Genomic DNA, 21,250 nt, shown 5'->3' on the forward strand with positions numbered 1-21,250 from the left:
GATAGCTGTCCTATTGAAGGGGTATTTATTGAAGAGAACGTTTCAAATTGCCAGTAAAATGCGATTTGGCTTTTCCTTGCTCTCTGTGAATCAACTATACTATACATAGTTGGCTATTGCTTTCCAAACTACCACAGTTGAGACTCTTTTTCTCCTCCCTCACCTCTGGTTCAATTAAGAGCCCTTTAAAACCAGCTCTACCAGATGACATTATTTTGTTGCAATCAATTGTGCTCAAATCAGAACATATCTAGAAATCCTGCCGCCAGCTCATGGAACCTAGAGAGAAAGCAATCCAATGCTTAGCTTTCCCATACATTCTCCTCTGCATTCAAAGGACAACTTTTGCGTGTACTTAATGTGTAAAGGGCAGGATTTGCTTAGTATATGGAGAAGTCAATGTGAGACATTCAAGCAGGGAAATTGTGCCTGGAGTCTAGGAGGCCCATAAAATTAGAAAGGAGAAAGTGAGAATGGTGGTGGTTTGTATAATACAGACAGAATAAAAAAAATCCAAGAAGGTTTAAGAAAGAAGGAGGCAGCTTGGTTAACAAAAAAAAAAAATGGTTAACCCTAAACGAGCATGGTTCTGATGACTTATCCCCAAAGCAAAGACTGTCCTCTTTTCTGGTTTCTTTACCACTCTTTATTCACTGAAGCAAGCATGGGCTCACAGGTACCTCTTTGCCAAGGAAAGGAAGTCTCACAGTGATAGATCCAGTTGATGGTAGCAGTCAGATTTTCAAAGAGTTCTAGCACTCGACACCAAGATGCAAAGCTTTCTGAGGTCAATTGCTGCCCTGAAAGTGGCTACTGTTGTCTGAAGATACTATCTGAACTCCAGAGTCCCAGGGTGAGTATAACAGAAGGATGTGTTTTTGTCTATTTATTTTGTTTTCTTTCTAATTTTAAAGGAAGAAAGATTGGTTAAAATGGTGACAAGTCTGAGTGTACAAAGGTTTAGTTGAAAAGTAATTAATGGTTGAAAAAGCAGAGGCAAAGCTGCAATTTGGGCCAAGGATTTGGATTTATTAAATTTAGTTTTAGCTTTCAATTGCTATCTTATTGATTACATATATACTTTCAAGTTCATGTTTATTAATATTCATGTTGCTGTTATCATTTTTCAACAGATTCAAGAGCACAAATATTAAACACTATATGAAAAATATACTAGCAGGTGTTAGAAAGGGAACAAAAATTAGATAAGACACGATCTCTACCCTCATGGAGCTTATGTTCTGTTTCAGAGAAATATACATATAATGATAATACACAACAATATATGTCTGTTGGGGAATTTCAAAACAAAGTATATGTAACAGTAATATACAATTATATTTTAATACACATATATGTGTGTGTATATATATATATTTCAAAGGAAAGTGCTATGTGAAATATGAAGTAGAAGATCATGACTGACTCAACAGTTATAGAAAGCTTTGTGGAGGAGCTGGTAAAAGATAAACAGAAATTCAACCAAGGAAGAAGAGGCTTATTTTGATTAAGACACAAAACTGGCCATACAATGGAGTTCTCTAGGAGTGGCCAAGTAGTTTGGGATGACTAGAATGCCTCTGGTCTAGACCTTGGCATAGCCTCTGGAGAATGGAGCCTAGCTAGGATTCAGGGTGGGAAATGGCTGGGGGACATAGGGAAGTAAGACAATGGAGGGCTGGGCTGGTTAAGGGTAGCCACAATGAGAGGCCAGTTGATGGGATTATAGCCTCAGGCCAATAGAGATTTGGGCACCTGGGAAAGTCTAGGGTTTTCCTTTTTTGGAGTCCAGATCCCAACCTCATCATTTCCCCCCTCAAACAAATGGGACCCAAATTCTTTTGGGGTAAGGGGCAAAGGTCCTGGCTTCTGAAACTGCTTCCTGATGGACATAGAGCTGTCCCTTCCTTGAGATGGTCCCAAAGAGGATGCTGACTGGACCCGAGCACAGGTGACAACCAGGGAATGAAAGGGGGACATTGGCTGGTACCCGCTGTTTGCTACCACCTGTGGGTGAATAGCCTGCAGTCTGGAAGACACAAATCTGACAGAAAAAACTGCAGGGCCCAGATATGACAGGATAATACATCCTTAACTCTGTTTGGATTCAGATAATTCAGTTTTCCAACCATGTATCAAATCCACCTCATAGCCAGACTCAGGAATAGCCAGGTGGGTAACATTCCTTTTCAGAGGAACAATGGGGAAACTGAGCTTAGGAGAATCCCATCTTAGACTTAGGCTAAAATTGTCCTCACAGCTTTTCCAGATGCTTACTTTCCACCAGTATCACATTCTCTCTGAGTAACTCGTGGCATTTCTCTCAGATTGTGGATTATTGATTATCAATGGATTATGATCCGTCAGACAACTCAAAAATAAAATGCTATGAGTTTTTGCCTCAAACAGCAAGTTTCACTAATCACAGCTTAGTAAAACAAAACAAAACAATACAACACAACACTTTTCCAGGATTTTTCATCTCAAACTTAAATTTGTTTTGGTGTAAAAAGCCGATCCTTAGAGATTATTTTTATATATACTTGAAAATTTTCATTAAGACAAAACCCAAACAAGCTTTTTTGGCAAGTTTACCTATTAAAACAATAATGAAATTATTTTAGCAGTACCCAATTATGAAAAGTTGCTTGACATAACTAATACAAAAAGTTCACCAATTTGAAACTTGAAACTATGCCATTACCAATCTGGTGACTTCAGTTTTGCTAAGTGCATTTTCAAATTACTTTACGCAGAGAATCAACATGAGATAATATTTTTAAAGTGCTTAGCACAATGACTGGCACATAGTAAGTTCTACAGAAACGATGTTCAGGTTAGGCACATTGGTTGAAAGTTGGGTATCTGAAGACATTAAAAAAAACCCCCAAAAACACAAGCAAAACTGAAATGTGAACCAGATGGAAAGTATATTGGGTTTGGGTAATATGGTAAGAGTCTGGAGGCAATAACCCTACCTAGCAAAGTGCTTGAGAATGGGCTAGTGTTGTAGAATTGAATTTACTTCAAAAGTAAGGAGAAGGTTAATTGCAATTGGTGTATTCATCACATATTTATCGTATGCCTGATAGTTATGTGGCATTATACTAGGTTACTATTGTATTTGGATTTATTTGAAAATTATCCCATATAGCCAAGAATTTACAATGTAAACAAGATGAATGAATAGTATAGAATAGGGGTGGGGAATCTGCGGCCTGAACATGCAGCCTTCTAGGTCCTTGGGTGCAGCCTTTTGACTGAATCCAAATTTTACAGAACAAATACTTTTATTGAGGGGATTTGTTCTGTGAAGTTTGGATTCAGTCAAAGGGCAGCACTTGAGGACCTAGAGGGCCACATGTGGTCTTGAAGCCACAGGTTCCCCACCCCTGGTATAGAATGTGATGTAATTATATTGCCATGTTAGGGTAGAAGCTGGCCTGGTGATTGCATTGGTATAAGGAAACTCCCTCTCTAGTCAGCACCACATCTGCAACATACAGTGCTAGGTCCTAGAGAGTTTCATAGAGTGGTAAGAGGTAGGTCACGGAGCCAGGAGTGTCGGAGGAAGGACTTGAATTCAGAAATTCTAGCTTCCAGATCAGGTCTGTCCATAATGGCAGATTGTCTTTCAGGTCCATTAATACACTTGAGTAATGACATCTGTAAGGTAGCAATGCAGGAGTCAAAGGTAGATAGATAGCTGGCTTTGCAATGGCTAAACTTAATCTGAGAGATAAGTGAGGTGATAACTTAATTAAAATATTTTCTTCCTTATACTTATTATCCCCAATACTTAGCACACAGCCTGGCACCTAGCAATCTCTTAAATACTTACTGATTGATTGATTAAATGATAGCCTGTGAGAAAGGGAGGAACATGCATAAGTGATAGACCCTATGGTTGGAGCAAAATATTCAGGGTTTCTTTGAGGATTTAAGGTTATCCCTGTTTCAGGTTTCTTTCTTGCATAATTTTTGTGTGGACATAATTAGTGTACATTTATAATTTGACACAGCAACATTAAGAATACTGGCTGGAGTGCTAACTTTGGTGTCAGTGAAATGGGGGTTTGCAACTTTCCTTGATAGCTTCTAACTGTAAGACCATGGTTAAGTCACTTAACCCTCAATCCCCCTGGGAGCTCTCTAAGGCTGTAAGTTACACCTGAGTTGCAGGTCTGTATTAGTGAAGGGAGTTTACATAATGAGAGTTCCCCACATGGATAAAATCACAAATCCAGACTGGCCCCACCACCCAAATCTACATTTATTTATACAACCCTTCAAAAAAATATGAAATACTTTCCTAACAACAGCTTGTGAAGTAGGTCTCACAAGGATTAATATTCCAGCTTTATGGATGAGGAAACTGAAGCTTAGAGAAATAATAGACTCAAGGTCACATAGCCTGTAAGTGGCAGACATGGAACATTTTTTTTACTCCTATTAGATTGTGAGAAGGAAATTTTCTTATGTTTTTCCATTTTCTAACCTAATATTTCATAAACAGCTCTCTCCCTGTTTGTATTATTATGCCCACTTTTGATATCAGCCTCTACTGCAGACTTACTTGGCCACCTCATTGTAGTATGGAGGTGACCCTGGTTGCCAGGGAAGCATTAACTCTAACCAGTCTTAAAAAGCAGGAAAAGCTCTGTGTTTGGGCCCACCAATTGATTGTTTTCTTGTAAAGGGAAATCAAGCTTGGCCAAACCTAGAATGGTCAGGCATCAGAAGGCTGATGACTAGGTGCTAAATTCATTCATTCATTCATTTTTACCACAACAACTCATTAAGAACAATATATTACTAAATGGATGGGTTTGCATTTGGCATTAAAAGATGGGCACCTGAAACTATGAATTCATGAATCTTTTGAAGTACTGGTTTTAAACTCTTTTTTTGAAGTGGGGCAGTGTTTAGGGAGCAGTTATTTCCCCGCAATTTTGACATTAGCTTTATATGCACAAGAGATTTAAGGCAAATTATAAAAGAAGAACAGATGTTTTTCCTTTTGTTCTTCTAACTCATATTATTAAATTCTCTAGAGTGAAAAATTAAATTCTCTATAAGGAAGAATGGGGGGGGTCAGCGTGGCACAATGGATAAAGTCAGGAACACCTGGGTTGAAGTTTCCAGTTGTTACTGTGTGTGTGTGTGTGTGTGTGTGTGTGTGTGTGTGTTTGCGTGTTCGCGTGCGCGCACACTAGTAAGTATCCTTAGAGAATCAGCATGACACAGAGGCTAGAAAGTTGATCTCAGAAAGAATCAGGAGGACCTGACATCTATGGGCTGTGGGGTCTTAGGAAAGTCACTTCTCTCACTGCTCTGGGCCAAACTTAGTGTCTAACATTCTCAAATGCAGCTGAGCCAGGTTAAAACATAATTGAGAAATATCTAATAAAATAAATTAAAAAAAAATAAAACACAGAAAACATTATATTTTGAAACTAAGTTAATATGTGGCCTGTGGGGATCCCTCTGTACAGATTAGTGACCCCTGTTCATTTCTATTGGAGTCTGACACCACTGCATCCAGGCAACTCTTTTAAGACTAAACAGTAAAGAAAATGTGCTGACTGGTTTTGGTAGAAGTTCCTCACCTAGAATTCCCTACATGGTTGAAATTATAATTGTAGTAAAAAAAAAATTAAAAATAGACTAATGAGATACATTTAACAAGATATTTGTGGACAATTAGAACTTCAAAATGCTAAGGCAAGAAATTTAAATTCACTTATCTTTGTCAAAATTAAATAGAGGCAATTATATCGTGTGTGTGTGTGTGTGTGTGTGTGTGTGTGTGTGTGTGTGTGTAGCTCAAATGTGTGACACCTTGATTCTCAGTGTGCTGACCAGGAAATACCAATGTTTAGCACCTCCCTCCTAGTCACACCCACAGAAATGAAACCATATCCCCTTCTTGGTGGTCTTCTACCTACTCTAACCCCCTAAGCATCATAAAAAAAATATTGGTTCCTTTACCTAACTGTAGCAAAATATATTATTAGAGAGCTAGTGGAAAAGTGGAAAAAGAAGGCTAGATATTCTATGAAAGCTGTATGGTTCAGTATTTTTTACTCATAGATAGAAGTAGAAATGTACAGGCCTACCTGGTTCTCTTTGTTGTTAATTAGGAACATCAAACTAAGTAAACTTGGAGTTTAGAAGTCAATAAAAATTCAAGGAAATGCCTCAGTTGTAACTCAGTAAAGTGTATTGGACATAAAATAATATAGGAAAATATATTTAGATAAATATAGACAGTGATGAAACCATGAAATCAATCACCAATAATCTACAAGTATATATTAGATGCCAACTATATGCCAGGCATTGTAACAGATGCTGAGAATCCCAAAACAAAATTAAGCAGTCCCTGACCTCAAGAGAACTTATGTTCTGCCTGGGGAAACAACATATACATATGTAGGGATATACAAAATCTAGACAAAATTTGCAAAAAGTGGGGAGGGTGGCTGGTGAAGACACAAGCAGGTTAGGGAGTACCCAAAAAAGGCCTCCTGCAGGTAGTGGCACTTGAGATAAGTTTTGATAAAATTAAGGATCCTAAGAGATAGAGATGAAATAATTCCTGAAAAGAACAATTACGGCACATGTTTCATAAATTCATATATTTTACAGATAATTATTTAATGACTACTTTGCACAAATTATGATCTCTTCTCCCCTCTGAAAGTGATTTCTCTTTCACCTAAACTGATATTTTTGTCCCTCTTTTATGCACTTAAGATATTTTAATTTGTATTGTATTTATCTGGAAACATCTTGTTCCTTTAATAGAGTGTAAATTTCTTGAGGGCAAAGATGGAAACTTGGTTATTTTTGTATCTTTTTCATACATTATATTGTAAGTATTGTGTTTAATAAATCTTTGCATATGTTAATAAATGTTTGAATGAACTAGAGCTGATGAATCATTTAGTGAAGGTATCAGTAGCAGGAAAATGTAAACTGCAGTTTCTTGCATTCTCTCCCTAATACCTTGGTGTATTCATGATGTAGGCAAAGCCGATCTTTTCTTGTTTTGATAAAATGGCAGGGCTACAACCCATGTTCCAGTTTATTCAAATAAGCCACTTAAATGTAACTATCGTTTCAGTCCTACTTTCTTTATTCTTTTTCCATATAATTTAATCTCCATTTGATGGTGCTACTTGTTTCTTTTTTAATGTCTAAATTTAAATAACATGCTATGTACACCTGCTGAATTTCTACATCAAAGATCCTTGTGAGATTTATATTTTTTGGCTTACTTTAGTTTGAGGTCAAGTCATAGTGACATGAGCTTGACCAGAAAGTTGATATTGGCATAATCAGAACCCTCTATTGATTAGGGAAACTCAGCAATGTGGTTCTTAAACTCAATTCAGGAAAAGGGTATCCTGGTACTGTACTATGATTCCAGACTCAGGCGTTTTTCCACCTGGCTAGTGTGTTGGGGAATAATATTGGAAATACTCTAAGCATCCCAAGACCCTGACAGATTAGAAGCAAAGCACAGTATGTTGAATGTCCACTTTAATATTGTGAAGTTGGGTAAGTCCAATAGGTTGGTATCTATATTGAATTAAATAACATTAGGCTACTGGTGAGGTCTCATTGATAGTGATTCTTAAGTCCTAGGGGAATTGATCCAACTCTAAAGTAATCCTCAATCAAAAGGACTTTAGAGAAACTTGTTCATCTAAGGTTTCTCAGAGATTGAATCAATATTTGCTGAACTCAGGGATCTAGCTCAATAGGAAGGCACTGAAGCCAAGAAGTCAGTGAGGTACAGTGGAATGAGCATGAAGTGTGTGGAATTGGATTCAAATGCACCTTTGATTCTTACCAACTGTATGACCTTAGTCCAGTCACTTAACCTCACTAACCCCATCTGTAAAATGCAGGAGTTGGATTAGATGGAGTCGAAGATACTTTCCTGCTAGTGCTATGATCCTACAGGCCATTAGTCAGCTACTACAGAGTAACAATGATTTAAACCAAAACTGCTTTAGTCAAAGAATTATAAAGAACTACAGGCCATGTGAATCCTCCCAGAACCAGAGAGAACTGGAGCTGAAGACATTGGTGTGTTGTGTTTCAGCTGTGTCTGACTCTTCATGATTCTATTTGGGGTTTTCTTGGCAAAGGTACTGGAGTGATTTGCCATTTCCTTCTTGAGCCCATTTTTCAGATGAGGAACTGAGGCAGACAAGGGTAAGTGACTTGTTAAGGGTCATATAGCTAGCAAGAATCTGAGAAGGGATTCAAACTCAAGTCTTTCTGACCACAGCCTTGGCATTTTGTCTACTGTGCCACTTAGCTGCCCCAAAGAAATTGGATTAGATCCAAAGAAATATTAATTCAAGTGGCCATTTTATTCATTTGTGCTTTTTATTATTTCTTAGGTATGAGGATAACTTAAAAGAAGTAGAGGAGCAGAGTCTAGATAGCAGCCACACCTTCTGTCTTTCCATCTCCCTTCCCATGTAAGAAGTTTCTTACAAATAATAAGCCCTTTGTCCCTTCTGCTGTTTTAGTTATGATACCTGTGATTAAACATCATAATTCCAGGGCTTACTTCAGTTGTCTTGAATGGTTCTTTTTTTTGGGCTAGGCAATGCGGTTAAGTGAATCACCCAGGGTCACACAGCTAGTAAGTGTTATGTGTCTGAGGCCAGATTTGAACTCAGGTCCTCCTGAATCCAGGGCCTGTGCTCTATCCACTATGCCAGTAGCTGCCCCCTGAATGATTCTTGATTTCCACAAAGTATTTGTTTGATTCCCTCATGATATCTTAGGGAATGAAATGAGAAAATCTGAGCTGTTGGATGGATTTATAAAAGGTATAATTTAGAGAGTTTTTGAATAATGTATATGTAAACCTGGACAAATATCTCTTATATGATGCTATAAGATTCTGTCCTTGGTGCTGTCTTCTTCAAAATTTTTATCCATAAGTTGGCAAAAAAAAAGAAAGAAAAAGAAAAATCTAAGCAACCTTTTTAAGATTTGCAGATAAAACAAAAAAATTTGGAGAGGTGGGGGTGTAGAGAAGAAGAGAGGGAGAGAGAAAGAGAAAGAGAATATCATAAAGACAATCAAGATTCAAAATCAGCTCTATAAGACGGTATGGTAGACAGAAAATAGTAAAATGAAATGTAGTAGAGATAAATGTAAAGTCCATCATTTGGAGTCAAAAATTCATTTGTAGGTTGTTGGGAATTTTGTAGTATTCTTATGTAAAAAAAAAAAGTCTAAGAGTTTTGGTTAACCATAAACTCAATATGAGTCAATTGTCTGATGCAACTGCTAAGAAATGTCTAGACTACATTACAACTTGAATGAGACCAGGATAAAGAGGTATCTGCTTTGTCTTATAAGGAATGATTGAATGAATTGGTGAAGTTCACCCTTGGGAAGCCATGGGGACATAACGAGAGGTATGGCAGTTGCCTTCCAATATTCAAGTGTCTGACATACAGACAAAGGAACAGATTGTTTTGTGTTGGTTTTTCGTTCAGCTTTTAAAAAGGGGACATTTACTTGAAAGATACAGCAAGAACAAATGCCAAAATCTCTCCTACCCCCCATACACCTTAGGGACACATTCAGCATAGTTTTTACATTGCATTCATCCCACCAAGTTCACGTCCAAATATGACATTGTTGCTGGATGAATCCTTGTCTCAGCTACTTCAGGACAGGGTTCCCGAGGTCACTCCCAAAGGTCAATCCTTGCTGCTTTGACTTCAAAATCCAGATGTCAGGAGTCCCAGATTCTAGAAGCTTGCTCTCCTGAAATTTTTTAACTCACAATTTTAGATTTTCAGACCCCATGTCTTAAAATGAACATGTTGGCCTACAGGGGAGGAAGATGCAAAACTTCTGTTAGGGCCTTCTCGACCATCAGGAGAATTAAGCCAAGAGAAGCGCAGAGAAGAAATTCAAACAGATTGTTTTATACATGCACATAGGAAAAAAAACAAGACTGATGGGTGGAAGGAAGTTAAAGAGTTACCCAAAACTGGATTGGGATGATTCTTGAAATAGTGCAATGTCTATGAGTTGGGTGAATCACCACTGGCCAGGTTTGGTGTAGAAGGGATTGTTACACTGGTTGTGAAGTTGAAGAGGACAACCTTTATGGTGTCTTCTGACTCCAAGATTTTAAAATTCAATTGATTGTTAATAAAATGGTGTTCAATCTTGGGTTAATCACTTAACTTGTCTATGATCTAGGACAGAGCTATCAAATCAGTGACCCATGGGCCATCAAGTGGCCCATAAAAATCTTGATTGAGGCCTGAACCAGTTTAAAATATATTTTTTAAATATTTAACAAAATAAATAAAATTATAGTACAACATAGACAATGTTAATTTGTGGTTTTTAAGTCAATATTCGGCCCACAAGGATCTGTTTCTATTTGAGTTTGACAGCACTGGTCTAGGAAATTGCTAAAAGAACACAGACAAATGAAACATTCAGTTGGTTCAGTTTGCAACAAATCATTGATATACAAGGTTCATGAAAGTGTGGGACCTGCTACTCAGAAAAAAGTAAAATGGTATCTGGTGAATTGAATGAATCCAATATTTTGGTGCCACATCTGACTATTTTTTTCAGTATAGCAATTTGATTTTAGTTTCTATATTCATTACTATACCTGTCTATACATACTGTTCCCTATCTATAGTACTATCAGCTATGGGCTCTAATCAATCAACAAGCATTTGTTAAGGGCATACTATGGGCCAGGCACTGTGCAAAGACCCTGACAAAGAATGAATCAATCTTTTCCCCTATGGAGTTTATATTCTGGATCCCTTGCTTTTGAATAACTCATTGCTAGGAATCCTGGAAGGGCCTTATTATAGGAATATGTCATTCCAAACATAGAATAGATCTTAAAGACTACATTGCATTAAATTAATAAGGGGTTTATTGACTGACTACTGTGTGCTACTGTGTGGTACAGTGGATAAAGTGCCAGGCCTGGAACCAGGAAGACTCATCTTCCTAAGTTCAAATCTGGCCTCAGACAGTTACTAGTTGTGTGACCCTGGGCAAGTCACTTAACCTTATTTGCCTCAGTTTCCTCATCTGTAAAATGAGCAGGAGAAGGAAATGGCAAATCACTCCAGTATCTTTGCCAAGAAAACCCCAAATGGGGTCGCAAAGAGTTGGACACAACTGAAAGGACTGAACAACAACAGCAAAAGCACTAAAATAATGAAAGGATATGGTGAATACAGAGAGAGATGGCCAGACTAATGCAAAACTATTAAAGAATAATAAAATGCATCATGTAATTTCATGGTAAAGTACTTCATGCAGATTATAAATGCTATAGGAATTCAGAAAGGAGAAAGATCAAAGTGGGTTGGAGCGACTGGACTTGGCTTCATGGGGAACGTAAAGAAATTTGCCAATTGAAACAGTCATACATTTTCTCATAGCAAAAGCTTCACGATAACAATTTTATTATTTTTAAAGATAGTTCTTTTAGATCTTAATAGGGTTATGGGAGGATATTATTATTTTGAATTCTTCCTTTTTTTTCTTTCTTTTTTTTTCTTCTTTTTTTTTTTAGCTTTGCCACATTCATATGTTGCTCTGCTTCCCATGCAACTTGCTGTAGTGACATCAGGCAGGCCTGCAGTAGCCCCAGAGGAGCTGTCCTGTGTTAGAGCCTTCAGAAGGAATGGTGTTCGTGGCACCAAAGTGACACTCCCCCATGTGTCCCCCTCCACCCACCCCCCCCAGCAGCAGATGAAATATTTCAAAGGGGACATCTGCCACCACCACTGAGCTTTTATGGCATACCCACACATGTAGACTCACTAAAGTGGGCATGACAGCTGAAAAAAATTAAAAGTGTGTGTGTTTTTAAAAACAACTTATGGTTGGAAATTAAGAAATGACTTTAAATAAGAAGGTTTTTTTGTGAGTTTTTTTTTAAGACCCCACACTTGCAAAATCTTTTAGGTCATGTGTTTGCTTTCTGAAACATTTGGCAAGTAGTAAGTGCCGTGGGAATATATCCACTCCATCTGGAATCAGCAGATTCCTCCTGGTTCCACTGTACCTGAATTACCACCAGCCCCCATGCTCACAAATGTTTTTGTTTTCTTCTGTCAATAAATTTTGGAAGCTGCAATTAAATGGAGGAGCTTCTCAGAAACAAGTTCTTCCTTATACTTACATTGGACTCAAAAGGAAATCTTGATAGATTTAAAGGCACCACTTGCCATTTAGCTGTTAGTTATAGTAAATACCAACTTAGAACTTGCTTGGTTTGGAATCCTTGTAGACAGCTTTTGCCTTTATCAAAAAGGCCATAGTGAGCTCACCATCATTATGCTCCACCCACTGTTTCCAGTGAGAAACTTTCTAAAGGGATTTAATTTTATTTAGATAATAACAAGATAAGGGTCGTGTTGTCCTAACTTTTAAGTTCCTTTTAAAAATTGAACACAAATTGAAGCTGGAAAAATTAGGGTTATGGTCTAAGCCATTCCTTGTCAGAGGAAGATTGTTACTTAACTATATCTTTCGTAGATTTCCATTTTTGCCTAGATAAGTTTTGGTGATGACTAAAGCCTTCCATAGAAGTCCCCTTCCCCCCTCTAAATTTCCATTTTACGTGGGATGGCATGTAAGAAGAACTAGACTGAAAATCTCACGAGAACAACAGCTCTCGTTTGATATTTGGTTCTTCCTTCTATAATTCTGGCAAGAAATACTGTGGGAATAAGCTTTTCTGTAGAAGTGCCAAGTAGCAGTTATTTAAATATTTCATTACCTCACAAAAAATCAATCCAGTTCCTATAAAGCAATTGGACAGGGAGTAAGAGGCTTTCTGACCTGTCCCAGGTCTGAGTCCTTGCTTTTCCATTAGAATTATGCTGGCAACTTTAAAGACCTGGCTTTTTTTTCTTTCTTTTTTTTTTTCTTCTTCTTCCCTTTTTTCCTTTTGGTATTCTGGAATTTTTTCTTACTATTGTGAAATTATTTCAAATGTTGGCAACAGGCTTTGCAATAATCAAAATTTTTTCCAACTAGGGAAAAATAAAATTGGTAACAAAATACCGTCCTATTCTTCTTAGGGGTGCAGGGCACACTGACATGTTCTCACTGGAATTCACCTATTTCCTACTACTTGAATTCCTCATGAGGAAACAGTGAAAAGGCAGTGTCAACAGCAGAAGAATGTGTGTGTGTGTGTGTGTGTGTGTGTGTGTGTGTGTGTGTGTGTGTAAAACAGTCCTGTTTAGCCAGTGTAATGCCAGAATGACTTTGTAGAGGACAAATTAATTTCTTGGTTTCAGTAAATTATTTTCTCAAACTTGAAAATTCTACTTCTTGAATTATCCTTTTTGTGGAGGGTTTTGAATTTGAAGATATGGGCCTTCTGAATTTTGAGATTTTAACTTCATGATTCACTGCTACTAAGAATTCATTATTCCTCTAGTCATAGAGTAGGTTTCCTTGGACTGTATTCATTGCAAATAGAGAAGGTGATCTAATTCTACTGTGGGAAACACAGAACCTGAGGTCTTTTTTTTTTTAAGGCAGTCCCTGCCCCCCCCCAACCACCCCACCCTGAAAACAAGGTATGTCACACAATCTGCTTTAAATGAGGAGTACAACTGAATATCTTGGTGCAGGTATGACTCACATACCATTGTATGAAGCCATGATTACCTTCCTTCAGTGTTTTTATTGGACAAGTGATAAAATAATTTTTTTTATCATAAGTCAAAGAAAGTAATTAATAAATAATCTAAAAAGCAAATTCAAATAATATGACAACCCTAGAGCCTCATTGAATCTGAGTGGCTTTTCTACAGCATTTGCTACAATGCAGATTCAACTTGGACTGAATTTAAAGGTATTTATTACTAAAGTACCAGAAGAATTTTTTTTTTTTGGTATGCTGTATCACCTTTCATATATACCCATGGAATATCCCCAAGTATTATATTGTATTGGGGTTTTGTAGTGTTGTTTAATAGTACCCAGAATTGGTCAAGAATTAATTAGGGAGAGCTTATTCTTAAAGTTGGAATCCCCACATTTACCTTGGCTGACCAGCTCATTGCTTAGGTATCATGAATTACAGTTTTATCATTCCCAAACTGCCTTTATGGAAGATTCTAGGACTTTTCCATTCATCCTGATGTCTGAAGCCTCATTTCAGAGTTTAAGCCTGTGCAAATGGAAGAGTGATAATACCATGAAGAGACCTAGGATAGTTGAGAGGACAAATAGGTTTCCATGATAGAAAATTAGTATAATTTAGCAAATGTTGAATTTCTCATACCAAGGGGTGACTGAATGGAGATTCAAGGTATTGTATGGTGTTTTCAATAATCCCAAACTATTCTGTTCCCTGTGTGAATCATTTTCCTCACTATATAAGAGGTTGAATTTAATGGCTCAGAAATCCTTTCTAGCTATATGATCCTGAAGCCTATCTCCTTAATATTAGGATTCTTTCAGTGATGATACATGGCTATGCATCATAAATAACAGGATCTCAAAAGAATTAAGATTATAAATTACCCAAAGAGTTATGGAAAGATACGTGTCAGAAACAAGAAAGGTGCATCCTATGACCAACAAGGATTTACATATAGGTAATGGCAAAACAAACATTATTAAGGATGTGCATCTGCATATATACCTCCTCATAGCCTCTAGCTTCATCCAATTTTATTTTCCTTCTTTTTACACAGTCTTTCCTGTGACAGTCACATTCATTTCTGTGGCTTAGGTAATTATTCCTCTGTAGATAACTCTCAAAGAGCATATTCAGCCTGAACATCTCTTCAGAGATCAAGATTGATTTTTGTAATTTTCTCATCAACAGATCCATTTGGTTACTCTTTGGTATCTGAAATTCAACATGTGATAAATTATACTATTTTTCCATGAAAACCTATTTGTCCTCTCAACTCTTCTACTTCTTTTGATAGTATCATGATTTTTCAGGTTGCACAGGCTTGAAACTTTGAAGTGGGGTCTCAGGTACCAGGCTAAATGGGAAAGTTCTAGTATTTCAGATAAAAGCTGTTTGGGGATGGTAAAAATCTAGTTCATAACATGTAGGTAATGATCTGACCTTATGTCAAGCTCTGCCAAGGTGAGCAGGGTGATCCCAGTATCTCTGCTGTCTTTGGGATATATTAAACATCAAAGTGTTGTACTCCCATCAGCATGGGAAATAATGCAATTCATACACTTATCTTTAATCCATTTTTTTTTTATGCAGTGATGCCTGTAGGGTTTTAATTTCCACAGTGTGCCAATTCTAGCAAGGGTGGCTCATGACTATTTTACTATCGTCCCCCTCAAATTGTACCAATTTAGTTCTTGGCATACCTCCTAAGTTTGTGTTAGGTGCATGCCAATATATTGTGCCATGTCTTTGCACAATGGAGGAGCATTGGTCTAATTGGCCATTTCTGTTTTATACTTTAGGGGGTCTATATTTGCTTTTTGGGCAGCTAGGTGGGCCAGTGGATAGAGTGCTGAGCCTGGAGTCAAGGAGACATCTTCATGAGTTCAAATTTGGCCTCAGACACTTATTAGTTATGTGAACCTAGGCAAGTCACTTACTATTTGCCTCAGTTTCCTCATCTGTAAAATGAATTAGAAAAGGAAATGGCAAACTATTCCAGTATCTCTGCCAAGAAAACCCCAGAAAGGGTCACAAAGAATAGGACATGATTTAAAATGACTAACCAAAAACAAACATTTGATCCTTACATTTCTTTTCATAGACTTTGCTATATTCTTAATAATAACCATATAAGCTCTGTTTCTTTGTTTCTTTAGTGATCCAATCTGGATCTTTCCTTTGATATTTGTCAAACTTTTAATTCGTCCTAATCCTGTTGGGATACTGCTTTGACATACAACATGGCCTATAAATACTTGGCAAAACTTATTTTCAATAAATCAATCAATGACCAATCAATAAACATTTATTAAGTGCTTAGTAAGTGCCACTGACTATGTTAAACTCTAGGGATATAAAAGTGAAGCAATCCCTGCCCTCAAGGGTTTTGCATTCCATTAGGGGAGGCAGCATGTGTACATACATACATACATAGGTCTATATGTGTCTATCTATTTATCTCTCTATCTATCCATCTCTTTATCTATATCCAATAAACATTTACTAAGCACATTCTGTGTGCCGGGCACTGCTTTACAAGTGATACAATTAATATAGTCCCTACCCTCAAGGAGCTTAAAATCTAAAGAAGGAGATAACGCATGAAAGGAGGCGGGAGGGTAGAAGGAAGGCTGGACACCAGGTAGTACCCAGCCAGGGGTATCTTCTTCATGGAGTTGAAACCAGGCAGGATAGCCAATGACAAGTGGACTGGGTCCAGATTCTGCCCTCTAGACAGGAAGGCATTGCCTTCTAACTCTCCAATCAGAGGCTAAGGTGATGATGCCAATCAAGGTTTGAGTTAGCATCATGGTAGTGAGTTTAGAAATGATGAGCTTGTCCCGGGAGGAGCATTTTGTTCCATCGAGTTGAAACTAGGTAGGGCAGCAGATGCAAAGTGGAACATACGTGTAAGTATAAACAAAATAGATAGAAGGTAATTTGGTGAATAGGAGGCACTAGGAGTTGGAAGACATGAAGAAAGACTGGAGGTGGAATGTTGTTAGACTGTGAGGTCCTTGAGAACTGGGACTATCTTTTGCCTCTCTTTGTATCCTCAGTGCTTAGCACAGTGCCTGGCACAGAGTAGTTGGTTAATATCTTCTAAATGCTAATTGACTCACTGACTAAAGTCGGTCACTCTGACTGACTGGTAAGAAGGGTGTTTTGACTGAACTCCACAGTATGAAAAGGGACAAATGGCAGTATGAAATAGATGACAAAATGGCAAGGTACATTGGGGCTAAGTTTTGAAGAACTTTATGTGTTGAAAAGAGTCTATATTTGATCTGAGAAGTGATAAGAAATCACTGGAGTTTTTGGAGTGGGGGAGTGATTTGGTTAGACTTCTTGTTGTGAAAAATTACTTTGGTAGCTATGTGGCAAGAGGTATGAGTTGAGCAGACCAATTAGGAAACTATTTCAGTTCTAGAGGAGAAAGGTAACAAATGTTTGAACTACAATGTGAATGAGGGAAGGTTACAGCTGTTGTGGAGGTAGAAATGACAAAATTTGATGGATGATTGGATATGTGTGATGAGGTACAGACTGAGGTGTTGAGAATGTTGAGGTTGCAAAAGTGATTGAATAGGAGGGCAATTGTACCTTCAACAGACATAGGGAAATTTAGAAAGGGGTAAGTTTGCAGGGAGAACAATGATGATTAGTTTTGTTTGGAACATGTTGTGTTTGAAGGGCCTGTGGGACAGCCAATTCAGAATGTAATGTGGGACTGAAGCTCAGGAGAGCAACTAAAGCAGGTTATGCAGATATTGGAATCATCTACTTTGAGATTATAATTGAACCCATGAGTGCTAATTAGTTCATTAAGTATAAAAGTACATATAGAGAAGAAAGTAAGACCTAGAACGGAGCTTTGGTGTATACCTGCCTTTATGGTGGGTATATGCGTGATAATCTGACAAAGGAGACTGAGAATCAGCCAGATAGCAGGTTAACCAAGAGGAAGTACCCATGAGGACAGTGCAGTCACCAATGTCAGGTCTTGCAGACAGGTCAAAAAGAATGAATAGGGACAAGAATTGGGACTGGACTTGTGATATCATTTGTCTAAGGGGCTACCAAGGGAGGAAAACCTCCCTGACCTACCAATATAGGTCAGAACTTTCTCTTCCACATTGATTTTTTTTGAGATAGAGTTTCTTAGATCATTGAGAAGGTAAATGACTTGCCCAATGTCGCACAGCTGGTATGTATCAGAGGCTGGGCTTGAAGCCACTTCTTCCTGGCTCTGAGTCAGGTGATTACACTTGAGGAAAGATCCTTAGATTTGGTAATTAGATCATTGGTAACTTTGGAGAGAGTACTTTCAACTGAATGATGAGATTGGAAGGCAAAATGGTTAAGGAGTAAGAGGAGAGAAAGGGGAGGCAATGTGCTCTTTTTTTTTTTTAGTTTGACTTATTGTAGAAATGGAGGAGACTTGTTGGATGATACTTTTAGGGGAGGATAGAGTCTGTTAAGAGTTTCCTGTGGATGAGAGGGGCTTGGGAATATTTGTAAGCAGTACAGAAAGAACCAATAGATAAGGGACAGTTTAAAGATTCTGTGACTGGAACAGGGGTTCGGAACCTGCAGCCTCAAGACCACGTGGCCCTCTAGGGTGGCCTCTTGACTGAATCCAAACTTCACAGAACAAATTCCCTTTGGGCTCAGTCACAGGGCCACACGGAAGGACCTAGAGGGCCGATGTGGCCTCGAGGCCGCAGGTTCCCCACCCCTGGACTGGACCATTTCAAGAATACAGGAGGAATATTGCTAAGCAAGCAAAAAGCTTTATAGATCTATTTTACCTGTACCTATTTCTTCTGCTTGTAGTGTTGAGTGAGGGGTAGTTGGGGAGTAAGAGAGAAATCTCCCAAAGGGAGTGTTTACCTTTGCGGTGGCTTCCAACATTACAAGAGCATTTTCTATCTTCTTGAGTTGAGTCCGTAGTCACCAACTTCCAAGGGGAAGCGTCTCAATCCATTTGTTTCCTAGGCCTCTTCTTGAGGTCCCTGTCCCCTGCAGAATTCCCCTACCCCCTCCAAAAACAAACAAACAAAAAGATTTAAGACTTGCTTATTTCTGTTGAAGTTTCACTTTCTCTTCCATCAACCATACTTGTAACTTATAGCAAACCTGAACCCTTCCCTTACTTCCATCCCCTTACTCCCATTTCCAGTTGGTGGCTAAACCTTGCTGATTCTCCTCTCACAACACACCTCTCACGTTCCTCCTTTTCTTTCTACTTATATGACTGCAAGGCTAGTTCAGGTCTTCCTTGGCTCTAATAACTTTCCAACTGGTCTCCCTCATGTTAAACCAATCTTAAGGCATTGAGCCTATCACTTCCCTTCCCTCCCCACACATTTTGCTCTCTCCATTCAAATACCTTCAGTGTTTTCCTATTGCTTCTAGAATAAAATATAAACATTTTGGCCTGACATTTAAGGCCCTCCACAATATGGCTCCTATTTACCTTTTCCAAACTTATTTCACACTATTCCCCTTCATGAACTCTGTGTTCCAACTGTCCTGTGAATTGGACACCATCTCCTGCCCACATGCATTTGCACAGTCCGTGACACATGTCTGTAATGCCTTCCCTCTTACTTTGCCCTTGGAATCCTTGTCTTCCTTCAGCTCAGATATCAATTCATTTGAGACACCTTTCCCTATTACCCCAATTGTTAATGCTCTGTTGGTCTTCAGTTTATCTTTTATTTTCCTTGTTTTGTGCACATACTATAAACCAACATCCATCCTACTAAGATGTCAACTCACTGAAGTCAGGGGCTATGTCACTTTTGTCTTTCTGTCCCCAACATTTAGCTCAGGGACTTGCACAGAATAGGCATCAGCTGTGTGTTGAAGTAAACTGGTGGAATTGTTTTATTTTTCTTGTTTGCCCACATGCAACGAGTTGGCTAGTCCTGTAAATTCTATCTCCAAAATATCTCTCCTATCCATCCCTTCCTCTCAACTTACGCCACCCGAAGGATTTCATTATTTGGACGATTGAAATAACCTCCTAACTTAACTCCCTGTCATTAATCTCTCCCTTTTTCTATCCATCTTTCCCAGAGCTAGGAAATAATATTCCTAATGCATAGGCCTGAATATATCATTCCAATGCTTTATAGATATTCAATAGCTCCCTAGTGTAACCATAAGAGAAAATACAATTTCCTTATCTTGGCATTTAATGCTCTGCATAACTGGTCACCAACGTACTTTTTCCAATCTTATTTCACAGCACTACTACTAGAGGCTGAGGAATTGCTTTTGAGTCCAAACTATGACATTCATTAGCTACAAAACCACGAGCACATACCCACTAACTGAACCTCACTTTCCTCATCTATATAATGGGAATAATCATACTTAATTACTTCATAGGATATTGTGCAAAAAATATAGCAAAGATTAAAATCTTGCAATGACTACAGTAATGTAAGTGACAAATCACTAAAAGAACATTAAAATTTGAATACTGGAAATATCAATAAACTTTCCAGAGAAGAGATAAAAAATATCTCCTCCTTCACAACAGAAAGTGGGGGGACTACTAGACCTGAATACTATATAAATTGGCTGACATATCTGTATTGGAATTTTTTTTTCTTAATTATTTTTTCTTTGTCATAAGTGAAGGTTAAAACTGAAAGGGAAAAAGTGGAAATGACCATGCTATTAGGAAAAAAAGGCATCAGTACAACACACAAATAATTATTTTCACATGCATATTTACATTTATACATGGGCATAATATATAGATAGATATAGACACAGATATGCATCTATCTCCCTCCAAGCTACAGTGCTGTATCATCAATATAAGTTATTATTACAGTGATATTATTCTATCCCTTGGAAACAGTTCCATGAAGAAGAACTCATTTGAGACATTCTCCTTCAAATTGCATTGTTAAAAATTAATTTTTTAAAATTTTATTGTTACCTTTCATTTTTATATCACATTCATCTCTAGCTATATTCCCCTTCCCCTATAACATATACACATGCACACAACACACACACACACACACACACACACACACACATACACACCAACCACAATAGTGAGTCTTTCCTTGTAACAAAGAAAAATAGTTAAAGAAAAACAACCATCATAGGAAACATGCACGATAATGCACGCTATATTCTGCATTCATAGTCCCTCACCTGTGGGGGGATGGGAAGTAGGGAGGTACATTTCCTTATCTCTTTTTCAGGGCCAATGTTGGCCATTACTCTTATAAAACATTAAGCTTTGTTTTAGCATTCTTTTCATTTACTTTCCTATATACAATGTGACATGTAACTATTGGTCATTATCTCTTGGTCTGGGGTGGCCATGGGAGAGCCACAATAAACATTCCATTTTGCAGACTCTAATTATATGACTTTTTCAGGCACCGGTTAGATGAGTCCAAACAGTCAAAAGGTTATTTTTGTGTAGATAGAGTTGACTTCTTGCTGGATGTTGTTATGATTTCAGGAATGAAGAAAATTTAAAAAAAATTATTAATTACGTGCTATGAACAG

Source organism: Phascolarctos cinereus, unplaced genomic scaffold (assembly GCF_003287225.1).
Source record: "Phascolarctos cinereus isolate Bilbo 61053 unplaced genomic scaffold, phaCin_HiC Scaffold_726;HRSCAF=1367, whole genome shotgun sequence".
Classification (NCBI taxonomy): Eukaryota; Metazoa; Chordata; class Mammalia; order Diprotodontia; family Phascolarctidae; genus Phascolarctos; species Phascolarctos cinereus.